This window comes from Ceratotherium simum, chromosome 29 (genome assembly GCF_057802395.1).
Source record: "Ceratotherium simum simum isolate JZ-2026a chromosome 29, ASM5780239v1, whole genome shotgun sequence".
Classification (NCBI taxonomy): domain Eukaryota; kingdom Metazoa; phylum Chordata; class Mammalia; order Perissodactyla; family Rhinocerotidae; genus Ceratotherium; species Ceratotherium simum.
Genome location: NC_141928.1, coordinates 14,136,692 through 14,151,481, shown reverse-complemented (window position 1 = coordinate 14,151,481; position 14,790 = coordinate 14,136,692). Strand labels below are relative to the sequence as shown.

The 14,790-nt window shown below is 38.3% G+C and overlaps 1 pseudogene; it reads right to left on the bottom strand.

The window, feature by feature from the left end:
* Positions 1 to 690: 690 nt before the first annotated feature.
* Positions 691 to 7,921, bottom strand: LOC101390216 (olfactory receptor 1L8-like; annotated as a pseudogene).
* Positions 7,922 to 14,790: the final 6,869 nt, after the last annotated feature.

Genomic DNA, 14,790 nt, shown 5'->3' with positions numbered 1-14,790 from the left:
CCAACCCTGTACACTGGCCTGATAACTGGGGCAGTTGTGTTATGAAGTACTAGGTCAGTTAGCTAATCAAGGCTAAGAGCTGGGCTTTTGTTCAATACAGAGCCCAGAACATTGTGCTGTTGAAGATGTGGGAGAAGGAAGAGGCGTGATCCTTTTATAAACAGATGAGCCAGACACACTGCTTGCATTGGTGGAAGTTTACAATTTAAGGGAGTGTGAACCTCTCTCTCTCTGTCTCTCTCTTCCTAAGTTACTGTAATGACTTGCAAAAAGCTAGGAAAGCTGAATACAGAAGTTCATTAAAATAAGAAGGATACTAAGGGAATCAAAAGTCATTGAACAGAGATAAATTTGTTCCAGGAAATTTTGTGGAAAACAAAGGTTTCAACAGCTCTTAGAGGGAATGAAAAAGATGTGGTTTCCTGGAGAAGACAAAGATGGGAAGAGAGAGGCAGATATATGAAAACTGGAAGCCAAGATTTTGGTAGACCTCAATCCAATTACTGATGCATTATAAAGTCTCAATGGGATAGTTGCGTGTGTAAAGAAGTGGATGGATACAACCCAGTGTCCATGACACATGTGAGTTATACCTGCTGACTTAGAGAGTTTATTGTCTGTATCAGGAATCAGCAGAAACAAAATCCAATAGAGTGGAGATGCTCATGAACAGGTTCACAGAGTTTCTGGCTAGGATTTCCTACTGCCCATCAGCTTCCCTAGGCCCTTCTTCATATCTTTGTTTCTCAGACTGTAGATAACAGGGTTTAGCATGGAGGATAGAACTGTGTAGAAAATTGTTGCCACGTGGCCCCTCACAGTGTAGCTGGACAAAGGCTGTAAATAGACATAGAAGATGCTTCCATAAACAGAATCACCACAGTAAAGTGGGAACCACAGGTGGAGAAGGCTTTGCATTTCCAAGCAGCTGAGGGGATCTTGAGGACTGCAATGATGTTTCATATATAAGAGAAAGCAGCGCATATAAAAGGGGCCACCAAAACAACCAGTCCCTCTGTCTTTATTGTGATATCATTGACAAATGTGGAGGAGTGGGACAATTTCAGCAGAGGGTTGATGTCACAGAGGAAGTGGTGGGTAACATTAGCATCACACAAGGTGAGAAGTTTCAGCAGAAGTGTGTGTAGGAGTGAGTGGAGGTGAGGAAATGAACAGGAGATGACCAGTAACAGGACACAGTGGTGGTGGCTCATGGTGGCGACATAGTGGAAGGGGTCACAGATGGCCACATAGCAGTCAAAGGCCATGATTTCCAAAAGGCAGCTGTCAGTATTGCCAAAAACATACATAAAAAACATTTGTGTCAGAGCATCACAGCAGAGTGAGCTTTCCCGTAAACTCTTCCCCTGAAAAGATACAACAAAAGGGACAGTCACAGACCAACAATGGACTCCTACACAGCAAAACGGAAGATAGGAAAGATTCACACTGCGGGACATCTGAGAGTGGATGATCTGGGGCCCCTGGAGGAAGTGGGGAGAAGTTAGGAGAAATCCTCTCCCTTCACATCAGATCAGCCCCCCAGGTCTGCATGGCTCCCAGAGAGCGGGGAGGGGTCGCCCTCTGTGGGGAAACTGTAGCTCTTCAGGCTCTCTCAGCCAATGGGAAACTTCCACACAGAGGACTCAGAACTGCTGCAGGAGTGCCATCAATATCTGAGCACCCCAGGAGAGTGGATAACAAGGGGCAAGCGAGAAGACCCCTACTCCAGGGACCCTTGGGCAAAAGAGAGAGCCCACACCCCATCACATGCCTGACACTGCAACTCAGCCAACCAGACCAGACAGAGCAGCCAGGTCAATTGCAGGAAGCAGCCTGGGTAGAGCACAAGGGTCTCAGATTACACAGCCCTTAACCCCTACACCATGGCGGCAGGTGGAAACTGCAATCAGATATTTCCAGGATGAGGAAAAACAAAGCAAATACAGGAACCACAATGCAAAGATACATGAAATCACCAGGCCAGAAGGAAAATGGCAAACACCCAGAAACAAACCCCAAAGGCAAAGAAATCCAAAAATAGCTATCATAATATAATATATCAAAATAGCCATCATAAAAAAAACTCAACAAAGTACAAGATAACACAGACAAAGAGTTCAATGAGATAAGGAGTTTCTTCACAAAAGAGATTGAAATCATAAAGAAAAACCAATCAGTACTGATGGAGATGAAGAACACAATGTAGGAGATAAATGAGAATCTGGAATCTTTAAAGAACAGAGCTGACAATATGGAGGAAAGAATCAGCATTATAGAGTACAGGAATATAGATATGCTCCAGATGGAGGAGGAGAGAGAACTAAGACTAAAATGAAATGGAGAAAGTCTCTGAGAAATATTCAACTCTATTAGGAAATGTGACATAAGAATTATAGGCATTCCTGAGGGAGAAGAGAGGGAAAGAGGAACAGAGAATCCATTCAAGGAAATAATAGCTGATACCATCCCAAATCTGGGGAAGGAGGAGGAAATACCAGTAAGTGAAGCCAATAGGTAGCCTAAATACATCAACAGGCAAAGGTCCACTCCACGGCATATAGTGGTAAGGCTGGCTAAAGTGAATGACAAAGAAACAATATTAACTACAGCTAGACAAAAACAAAAAATAATGTACAAAGGAACTCCCATCAGGCTCTCAGTGGATTTCTCTACAGAAACTTTACAGGCTAGGAGAGAATGAAATGAAATATTCAAAATACTAAAAGACAAAAACTTTCAGCCAAGAGTACTCTATCCAGAAAAAACATCCTTCAAATATGATGGAGAAATAGTAACTTTCCCAGATAAACAAATGCCAATGGAGTTCGTGGCCACGAGACCTCCACTACAAGAAATGCTCAAGAAGGCCCTCAGGCCTGAAAAAAAGAAGAGAAAGGGAACACAAAGCTTGGAGCAAGGAGAAAATTAGGTAGAAAACATCAGAAAAATAGTAGATCTTTATCGGAATAGGTTAGCAACCACTTAAATACCAAAATCAAAGATCAAAGGAAGGAATTCACCAAAAATAAATATAACCTCGTTACTGTAAACACACACCCACAACACAATATAGAATAAGTTGTAACATGACTTAGAAGGGGAAGAGGAAAGAGATTGAATTGATTTAGTATAAGGAAATAAGAGGCCATCAGATAATGGACTGTCTCATACAGAAGATTTTTTAAATACAAACCTCAAGATAACCACTAAACAAAGAATCAAAACAAAATCACATATGATAAACAAAGAGAAAACTAGAAAAATCATAAGACAGAACAACCAAATTGAATTGGCTGTCTGAAACAAATGCGAAAAAAAAACAAAGGAAATGCAAAAGAACTAGAAAATAAGTGACAAAACAGCAAAATTAAGCCCTCATATATCAATAATTACCCTAAATGTAAATGGATTGAACTCTCCAATCAAAGATACAGAGTGGCAGGATGGATTTAAAAGCAAGACCCAACAATATGCTGCCTCCAGGAAACACATCTCAGCTCTAAAGACAAGCACAGGCTCAGAGTGAAAGGATGGAAGACAATACTCCAAGCTAATGGCAAAGAAAAGAAAGCAGGTGTTGCCATACTCATATCAGACAAAGTAGACTTCAAGATAAAACACAGAGACAATGAAGGGCAATATATAATGATAAAAGGGACACTATATCAAGAAGACATATCACTTATAAATATATATGCACCCAACATAGGAGGACCAGAGTACATAAAGCAACTATTAACAAACCTAAAAGGAGATATTAACAACAACACAACAATAGTAGGGGATCTTAATACCCCACTTACACCAATGGATAAGACATCCAGACAAAAAGTCAATAAAGAAACAGTGAACCTAAATGAAAAACTGGACAAGATGGACCTAGTAGACATATACAGAGAACTCCATCCGAAAACAGCTGACTATACATTCTTCTCAAGTGCGCATGGAACTTTCTCAAGGATAGACCATACGTTGGGAGACAAAGCAAGCCTCAATAGATTTAAGAAGATTGAAATCACAACAAGCATCTTTTCCAAACATAGTGTTATGAAAATAGAAATCAACTACCAGAAAAAAACTGGGAAAGTGACAAAGATGTGGAGATTAAACAATATGCTACTGAACAACCAATGGATCATTGATGAAATTAAAGGAGGAATCAAAAAATATCTGGAAACAAACGAAAATGAAAATATGCCATACCAAATCATATGGGATGCAGCAAAACTCATAGCGATACAAGCCCACCTTAACAAACAAGAAAAAGCCCAAATAAGCAACCTTAAATTACACATAACAGAACTAGAAAAAGAACAATCATAGCCCAAAGTCAGCAGAAGGAGAGAAATAATAAAAATAAGAGCAGAAATAAATGAAATTGAGACCAAAAAAACAGTAGAAAGGATTAATGAAACAAAGATTCGGTTCTTTGAGAAGAAAAACAAAATTGACATACCCTTAGCCAGACATACTAAGAAAAAAAGAGAAAAGGCTCAAATAAATAAAATTAGAAATGAAAGAGGAGAAATTACAACGGATACCATGGAAATACAAAGGATTATAAGAGAATACTATGAGAAATTATATGCCAACATATTGGACAATCTAGAAGAAATGGATAAATTCTTAGATTCACACAACCTCCCAAAACTGAACCAAGAAGAAATGGAGAATCTGAATAGACCAATCACAAGTAAAGAGATTGAAATAGTAATCAAAAACCTCCCAAAAAATAAAAGTCCAGGACCAGATGGCTTCTCCGGTGAATTTTACCAAACATTCAAAGAAGACTTAATACCCATTCTTCTCAAACTATTCCCAAAAACAGAGGAAGATGGAACACTTCCTAACTCATTCTACGAGGCCAACATCACCCTGATAGCAAAGCCAGACAAAGAAGGAAGGAAAATTACAGGCCAATATCAGTGATGAACAGAGATGCAAAAATCCTCACCAAAATATTGGCAAACTGAACACAGCAATACATTAAAAAAATCATACACCACGATCAAGTGGGATTTATACCAGAGACACAAGTATGGTTCAACATCCGCAAATCAATCAACGTGATACACCACATCAGCAAAACAAAGAATAAAAACCACATGGTCATCTCAATAGATGCAGAGAAGGCATTCAACAAGATACAACATCCATTTATGATAAAAACTCTTAAGAAAATGGGTATAGAAGGGGCTGGCCCCATGGCTTAGTGGTTAAGTGTGTGCGCTCCACTACTGGTGGCCCGGGTTTGGATCCCAGGCGCACACCGATGCACCACTTTTCCAGCCATGCTGAGGCTGCGTCCCACATATAGCAACTAGAAGGACGTGCAACTCTGACATACAACTATCTACTGGGGCTTTGGTGGAAAAAAAGGAGGATTGGGAATAGATGTTAGCTCAGAGCGGGTCTTCCTTGGCAAAAAGAGGAGGATTAGCACATATGTTAGCTCAGTGCTGATCTTCCTCACACACAAAAAAAAGATTTTAAATGGGTATAGAAGGAAAGTACCTCAACATAATAAAGGCTATTTATGACAAAACCACAGCCAACATCATACTCAACGGTGAAAGGTTGAGAGACATTCTTCTGAGAACAGAAATGAGACAACGCTGCCCACTCTCACCACTCTTATTCAACATAGTACTGGAGGTTTTGGCCAGAGCAATTAGGCAAGAAAAAGGAATAAAAGGAATCCAAATAGTCAACAAAGAAGTGAGATTCTCACTATTTGCAGACGACATGATTTTATATATAGAAAACCCTGAAGAATCCATTGGAAAACTATGAGAAAGAGTCAACAACTACAGCAAAGTAGCAGGGTACAAAATCAATCTACAAAAATCATTTGCATTTCTGTATGTTAATAACGAAGTAACAGAAAGGGAACTCAAAAAGTTAGTACCATTTACAATTGCATCAAAAGGAATAAAATACCTAGGAATAAATCTCACCAAGGAGGTGAAAGACCTATACAAGGAAAACTATAAGACATTATTGAAAGAGATCAATTATGAAATAAAGAAATGGAAAGACATCCCATGCACATGGATTGGAAGAATAAACATAGTTAAAATGTCTACATTACCTAACGCAATCTACAGATTCAATGCAATCCCAATCAGAATCCCAATGACATTCTTCTTGGAAATAGAAAAAAGAGTAGCAAAATTCATATGGAGCAACAGAAGACCCCAAATAGCTAAAGTAATCCTAAGAAAAAAGAACAAAGCTGGAGGCATCACAATCCCTGACTTCAAAACATACTACAAAGCAATAGTAACCAAAACAACATGGTACTAGTACAGAAACAGACACACAGATCAATGCAACAGAATTAAAAGCACACAAATAAAATGACACATATATGGACAGCTAATTTTCAACAAAGGAGCTAAGAACATACAATGGAGAAGGGAAAGTCTCTTCAATAAATGGTGTTGGGAAAACTGGACAGCCTCATGCAAAAGAATGAAAGTGGACCATCTGCTGTTGTCATTCACAAAAATTAACTCAAAATGGATTAAAGACCTGAAGATGAGATCTGAAACTGTAAAACTCATAGAAGAAAATATAGGCAACACATTATTTGACGTTGGTCATAAAGGAATATTTTCAGATGCCATGCCTACTCAGCCTAGGGAAACTAAAGACAAAATAAGCAAGTGGGACTTTATCAGATTAAAGAGCTTCTACAAGACAAATGAAACCAGAATCAACATGAACAGAGAACCCACCAGCTGGGAGAAAATATTTGCAAAACATATATCTGACAAGGGGTTAATCGCCATAATATATAAAGAACACAAAAAAACAAACAACCCGATCAAAAAATGTGCAGAGGAATTGAACAGACATTTCTCCAAAGAAGGTATACAGATGGCCAATAGGCACATGAAAAGATGTTCGACATAACTAATCATCAGGGAAATGCAAATCAAAATACTAAGATATCACCTCATGCCCGTTAGAATGGCTATAATCCCCAAGACAAAAAACAACAAATGTTGGAGAGGATGTGGAGAAACAGGAACACTCATACACAGCTGGTGGGAATGCAAACTGGTGCAGCCTCTGTGGAAAATGGTATGGAGATTACTCAAAAGTTGAAAAATAGAAATACCCTATGATCCACCTAATCCACTCCTGGGAATCTATCCAATGACCCTGATATCCACAATACAAAGAGACTTATGCACCCATATGTTCGTTGCAGCCTTATTCACTATAGCCAAGAAGTGGAAGCAATTCAAGTGTCCTTTGATGGATGATTGGATCAAGAAGATGTGGTATATATATACAATGGAATATTACTCAGCCGTAAAAAAAGACAAAATCATCCCATTTGCAACAAGATGGATGGACCTGAAGTGTATTATCTTAAGTGAAATAAACCAGAAAGAGAAAAACATACACCATATGATCTCACTCATATGTGGAATACAAACCAACATATGGACAGAGAAAACTGTATTGTGGTTACCAGGGGCAAAGGGGCTGGGGGGTGGGCACAAGGGTCGAAATGACACATGTATATGGAGATAGACAAAAATGCACAACCAAAAATTTCACGATGTTATAAACTATTAAAACATCAATAAAAAAAATACATCTGTGTCAGACACCCAGCATAGGAGATGGTCTGCTTTTCTGACAAGAATTTCACCAGCATCTTGGGGACAATGGTTGTTGTGAAGCAAATGTCAGTGAAAGACAGGAAGCTCAAGAAGAAATCCATTGGGGTCTGGAGCTGGGGGTCAGAGTGAATGGCCATGATGATGAGCAGTTTCCTTGTTATGGTGACCAGGTACATGGTGAGGAAGAGGATAAAGAGTGGCTTCTGGTCCTTGAGCTGGGAGGAGAGCCCCAGGAGGATGAACTCAGAGATATTGCTAGTTTGGTTTACTTTTTCCATGATCATGGAGCCAGCTACAATAGAGAAGATCCGACAAGTTAATACACATCTCTTTCATAACTTTAATCGCAAACAAGCCAAAAGTCTATGCTTCTCTCTATGTTGACTTTTCACCCACAGGGTCATGATTAGCTACCATGGGGGCAACTTGTCAGCTTTGCTGTCCTTGATGCTGCCCTCCCTTCCCAACTCTAAGATTTCACAAGCTTCTTGTGTTGATAGTATGGAATTTGGAGGAAAAATTTTCTTTCAGCAACAGAGTTGAACTTTCCTGATTCAGTTTAATATTAAATCTTAAAAATAATTGTTTACTGAGCAGCTACTCTGTAAAAAGTACTCTTTTGGGAGTGAGGACACAACTGTGAGCGAGGCAGAGAAAGGTTTGGCTGTCGTGCATCTTGCATTCTAATGGAGGATCTATCTATCTATCTATCTATCGATATATCTATCATCAGATGGTTAACTATCTATCATCTATCAATTATCTATCTATCTATCTTCAGATAGTTCTACATTTTATAAAGAAAAATAAAGCCTCATAAAGGGGTAGATACTGACATGGTTAGGGTGTGGAATTTATCTCAGATAAGGTAGTTTTATTTTTCTCTGTCTATATGAAAATAATTTTCAGTTATGTCATACGAAGCTTTATCTCTGAACTTCTTTGCCATAAAAGGGGCTTGATAAAATAATCAGGGATCAGAGGAATAATGAACCCAGTCCAACAAAGTTTTACTGATGTGCTTGTTTTGTTTTCAGAGACACTTATTTAGAAGTTCATACTCGTTTGTAAACGTCAGACTATCACAATCAGTCCACACAAATCCTTATTTTTAAATTTACTTTTTACTTATTTTTCATCTAATTCCCTAAACCTGTCATGTCTCCACATCTTGGACACCCAACCATTAAGCAAGCATATATGCTTCCATGCCATTATCCATTTCCTATATATCCTTGAAAAATATGTATTATTGCTTTGTGTATGTGTATTTTTCTTCCATTTACCTCAATAATACTGTATCATATATCTCACTCTGTTTTTTTTTCTATCTACAGTTTTTTAAGGTTTATCTATGTCTTGATTCTTTACTTTTTACTTCTCCCACTGTATGCAAGCAGCACACTTGACAATATGTTTCCCTAGATGTTCTCTAGGTCTTTGCTATTGTGAGCAACATTAATTCAAATATCTTCATGCCCGCAAAGTGTTTTAAATTATTCATCCAGACATTGAAAACGGGCACACTGGATAGGCATTTTTTTATAGCAGTTCAAAGAGTGACAATTTATCTATTCTTTCATTCATACAACAATTACATGTCTCCTTTCCAGGTGATTAACATCAGGCAAGTTATTAAATATATTTAAACTTCAATTTTCTCATCTGTAAATAGGGTATACTAATATTTACCCCATAATGTTTTATGAATTTTTCATGATATAATGTACTTAAAATATTCTATGGCTCCAGGGGCAGAGTAAATATTTGATACTATTATCTTCTGCTCCCTGTCATCATCATTGCCAATGACTAAACAGGTAATTGTATATGTTCTCAAGAGTAACGAATCTGAATATTAAAATGAGCTTATCCCTCACACTCTAATGCTCTAATGTCCAATTCACCTTATGAATTTACAAAGCTTTTGTAGATGAAATATTTGTCTATACTTTGAATAGTCTGAGAGAGAATCAGTAATGAAGCTCTTACCTTGTACGGGCAGTACTTTCTTTAATCCTCACGACAACCTTACCAAGTATAAGCTATTTTTATTCCCATTTTTTTTTCTGTTGAGGAAACAGATATAGAGACTTATAAGTTGCCAAAGTCAGACTTCAAGTAAATAGCAGAAACAAGATTTAAATTCAGGACTAATTCTGAATCTCAAGATTTAATCACTATGCATCTTCACATATTTTTGTAAAGCTATAAAAGTATACCTGAAGCAATCATGTATAGGATCTATTTTTTTCCCAATTTGATCATTTTTTTTGTACACAACCACACACACATGCCCCACACATTGTTATACTTAAATGTTTTTCATCCAGCATTAGGAACATACCTTTGTTGTTACATTGGGAAATCTATTTCTTTCTGTGTTGAACAGATTGTAGAATTTGAAGATTCTAATATACATGATTCACTAGCAACAATAGGATATTTTTCTTGGATGGCTGGGGCATTATGTGTGTATGGAGTTAAGGGTGTGGTAGAAAGCACACTGGACTTGGAAGTAGAAAGTGTGGCTTTGGACCTGACCTCCATTACTTGCTCACTGAGTGATCTTAGATATTCCAAAGAGCTAATGAAATATCATTTATTACCGCAGTTTGTAAAACATACATCAGCAAAAATAAGCTCTTCATGAAGGAAATGCCTGGGGAGTGTAGATGAAGAAGATCTGGAGTGATTAAGTAAGGTTGGATCATCCCATGTCTCATCAATGCTGAGTACTTGGGAGAATGGAAGGAATTTTTGGAATGAGATTCTGAGTGAATAATTCTAAAAGACTGGAATGTGTCTGGGGAGGAGTTTTTGTTTTTTGTGTTTTTTTTTTTTTTTGCTTTTCTACTAAGTTCCCCATATCCACTTATTGGGAATTTGCTTCCTCAAAAAACGTGGGATAATGACATACCCTAGCCCAGTGATCAAATGGAGTGGTCATAAAATACAAAGCTAGACTTAAATTTTAGGCTGAACTCTGTGATATACTGTGTCCATGTGATTTCTGGAACTGCCAAGGAGGCTGATAAGTACCTGGTTGACGTGGATGGTCAGGTGAACAGGCAGTACTGATGTTCACTTTCCTTATCCAGGTATCTTCTCATCTTTCCCATTTTAAAAAAATCTGTTCTCCCACCTGAACCACTTCTCCAAATTGATTAAGTTCAAATATCAGTCAAAGCTGACCTTTTTGATCTTCTAGCTAGGGATCAGAAGATTTGAGAGGAAGGAGGAAAGAGAAGATAGATAGATTGCACTAGATTCTAGAGGGATAAAGCATTTTTCTGACACTGCCTCACATCTCTGTCACTTTCTGAACCTCTGTCCCTCAGAATTATTCTGTTTTAATCTGCTTCCCATTGTAGAAGGCAGAGATGCCCAGACTCACTGTAGCATAAACTCTCTTGGTTGGGAAGATCCTGTCAGCTTCTCATGGGTTTGAGCTCTACTCTCCTGCCTCCTTTGGGTCCTCACTGGGCTGAAGGAGCTATGGTGTGCTTATTCCAGCCTGACCCCTCAAGAGAGCTTGCTCTGTGGCATCTCTAGGTACAGACATTACAATGGGCAGCAGAATTGTGTGCAGGTGCCCTCAAGGGGACAAAGGATTCCTGAGGCCTCCTTATGAAGATTGAAGCTATTTTCAGAGCCTTTCAAGCTTACCGTAACATCTCTAGGGCATGCTTTAGTTTCCTCAATTGTGGGTAATCAAAGATGATGGGATATTGCGTGTGTGTGTGGGGGGGGTGAATACAAAGTATTGTTGTTTGGGTTCTTTAGGAAATAGACTTTGAGAGGGAGATTAGCCTGCAGGATGTTTATTAGAGAGTGATCTTGGGATCAACATCTGTGAAAGGAGAGGAAGGAAGAAGAGTTAGTCAGAGGGAGAATTTGGGTTGTGATAGAGTCCCAATGAAGGTCTCCTCTGACTCTACTGGGAGCTCTGGAGATAGGATGCCTAAGGGCATGGTTCTTAATACTTAGATGTTGGTTATTGGATGTAGGCTGCCCAGGGAAGGAAGGATGCTCTGGTGAAGCAAAGGCCATCTCCAAGAAGGCCAAAGGCCATCAACCAAGGCCATCTCCAAAGAAAGCTTAAAGCTGAGGAATACCTTACAAGTCATCCCTAGATGAACTATGGTGTAGTCATTATCCATTTTTGACCTGCACTTTACACAGCGAGCGACCCGTCTGTAAACTAGGCTTAAGATTTTCCCTCCTCTTTCAGCTGGTTATGGGGAATATTCCATGCAGCTGTACCTTTATGATCTCTCTTCTAGATCACTGGATTCCTAAAAATGATATTGATATGGAGGGTCCCCTACATCTTTTAGTGTTTACCTTCCACTCTTAAGATTGTCTGTTTCTGGCTAAGGTTCAAACTTGCTAGCAACTTCTTGGTTACCTGCTGCAATTACCGTGATGTCATTGACACAGTGGACCAGTGTGATGTTCTGTGGATATCCAGATTGTCTGTACTTTAAACTATATTATGACAGAATTTAATAAAGTTAAAAGAGCCCTGGGGAAAAACACGTAATATTTTCCATTCAAAGTTCATACAAACTGTTTTTAACCTTTTTATATGGTAGGAGTGGAGAAGAATGCATTCATCAGATCAATGGCTGTAAACCATGCACCTGCAGCCACACCTAGTCTTCTGCATCAAATATATCACATCAGGCAGGATGGCTGAGATTGACGCTGCTCCTTGTGCGGGTTCACAGTGGTCTACTGTCATCTTCCAGGATTTGCCTGGTTTTTGTAGGGACTCAACTGGTGAGTTAAGGAGAGATATGATGGGGATATTCACCCTGGCATACTTTCTCTACCATTCCTCTGGGATATGACATTATTTTTGATTTATTATCTTGGCTGGGTATGGGCAGTTTCAGAGGTTTCCCACAGGTCAGGTTTCAAATGTTGGAGTTATGCCAACTGCCAAGTATATCTTTGTAATGATATTTTTGGAGACTAGTGAAATGATCACACTGTGGGTTTGCAGATTGACTGGACCCACCGTGTAAAAGATTTGTGCTGGTACTTCACTTAATACCTTGTCCCCATATGCGTTCTCTCTAACAACAGGACCATGGTGACATTTTTCCATGTGCAGTTTCCCAAGTAAATGGCCATAGGTACCTCTGGGGAAGAACAGAGAGACTCATGATAGGTATACTTTCTGTGGTGTTGCATGGTCATTCTTCCTTGGGACCTGGCCTCTCCATTAGTCAGTGGGTTCTGGGTCTGAAAACTGGCCCAGGTCTAAAAATTGTGCAAGTGATTAGAATGTTTATTGCAGTGACTACACTCAGTCTCTTCATCATTCATCTTTGATTTCCTTTGTGCATAGAGATAGATCACTACTCATTACTGGTTGGTGAGCTATAAGAATGCTATCTCCATAATTCGCACCAGGTGAGGATTTCTTTAGTGCCATTCTGACCTCACCACTCATGATGGTTAGTCTAATGTGTTAACTTGGCTGGGCTACAGTACCCAGTTATTTAGTCAAATGTGAATTTAGGTGTTGCTGTGGAGGATTGTGTAGATGTGATTAACATCTACAATCAGTTGACTTTAAGTAAAGGAGATTATCCTCAATAATGTAAGTAAATAAAGTGAAATATATTATTTTATAAAGTAAAATAATATAAGTAAAATAATATTAAGTAAAGGAGCTCACCCTCATCTAATCATTTGAAGGCTTTAAGAGCAACAAACCCCCAGATAATATCATCATTAATGGTGAAAAACTGAAAGCTATCCCCCTAAGAACAGGAACCAGACAAGGATGCCCACTCTCACCACTCCTATTGAACATAGTACTGGAAGTCCTAGCCAGAGCAATCAGTCAAGAAAAAGAAATAAAAGAGATCCAAATGGGAAAGGAAGTGAAACTATTACAATTTGCAGATAACTTGACTTTATATATAGAAAACCCTACAGAATCCACCAAAAAACTTTTAGAAGTAATAAACGAATATGGTAAAGTTGCAGGATACAAAATCAACATACAAATAATCAGTTGTGTTTCAATACACTAACAATGAATCAATAGAAAGAGCAATTAAGAATATAATCCCATTTACAATTGCAACAAAAAGAATAAAATACCTAGGAATAAACTTAACCAAAGAGGTGAAAGAACTGTACACGGAAAACTATAAAACATTGCTAAAAGAAATTGAAGAAGACTCGAAGAAATGGAAAGATATTCTGTGCTCTTTGATTGGAAGAATTAATATAGTTAAGATGTCCATACTTCATAAAGGAATCATTAAATTCAATGCAATCCCTACCAAAGTTCCAACAACATTTTTCACAGAAATAGAACAAAGAATCCTAAAATTTATATGGAACGAGAAAAGACCCCAAATAGCCAAAGGAATCCTGAGAAAAAAAGAACAAAGCTGGAAGTATCACACTCCCTGACTTCAAAATATAGTACAAAGCTATAGAAAACAAAACAGCATGGTACTGGCACAAAAACAGACACAGAGATCAATGGAATAGAATCAAGAACCAAGAAATAAACCAACACATCTATGGACAGCTAATTTTGGACAAAGGAGCCAAAAACATACAATGGAGAAAGGAAAGCCTCTTCAACAAATGGTGTTGGGAAAACTGGACAGCCACATCCAAAAAAATGAAAGTAGACCATTATCTTACACTGTACAAAAACTCAAAATGGATTAAAGACTTGAATGTAAGACCTTAAACCACGAAACTTCTAGAAGAAAATATAGGAAGTACGCTCTTCAACATCGGTCTTAGCAACTTATTTTCAAGTACCATATCTTATTGGGCAAGGGAAACAATAGAAAAAATAAACAAATGGGACTACATCAAACTAAAAAGCTTCTGCACAGCAAAGGAAACCATCAACAAAATGAAAAGACAACCTAACAATTGGGAGAAGATATTTGCAAACCATATATCTGATAAGGGGTTAATCTTCAAAACCTATAAAGGACTCATACATCTCAACAACAAGAAAAAAAGAACTAACAACCCAATTAAATAACGGGCAAAAGACCTGAACAGACATTTCTCCAAAGAAGATATACAGATGGCCAACAGGCACCTGAAAAGATGTTCAACATCATTAACTATCAAGGAAATACAAATCAAAACT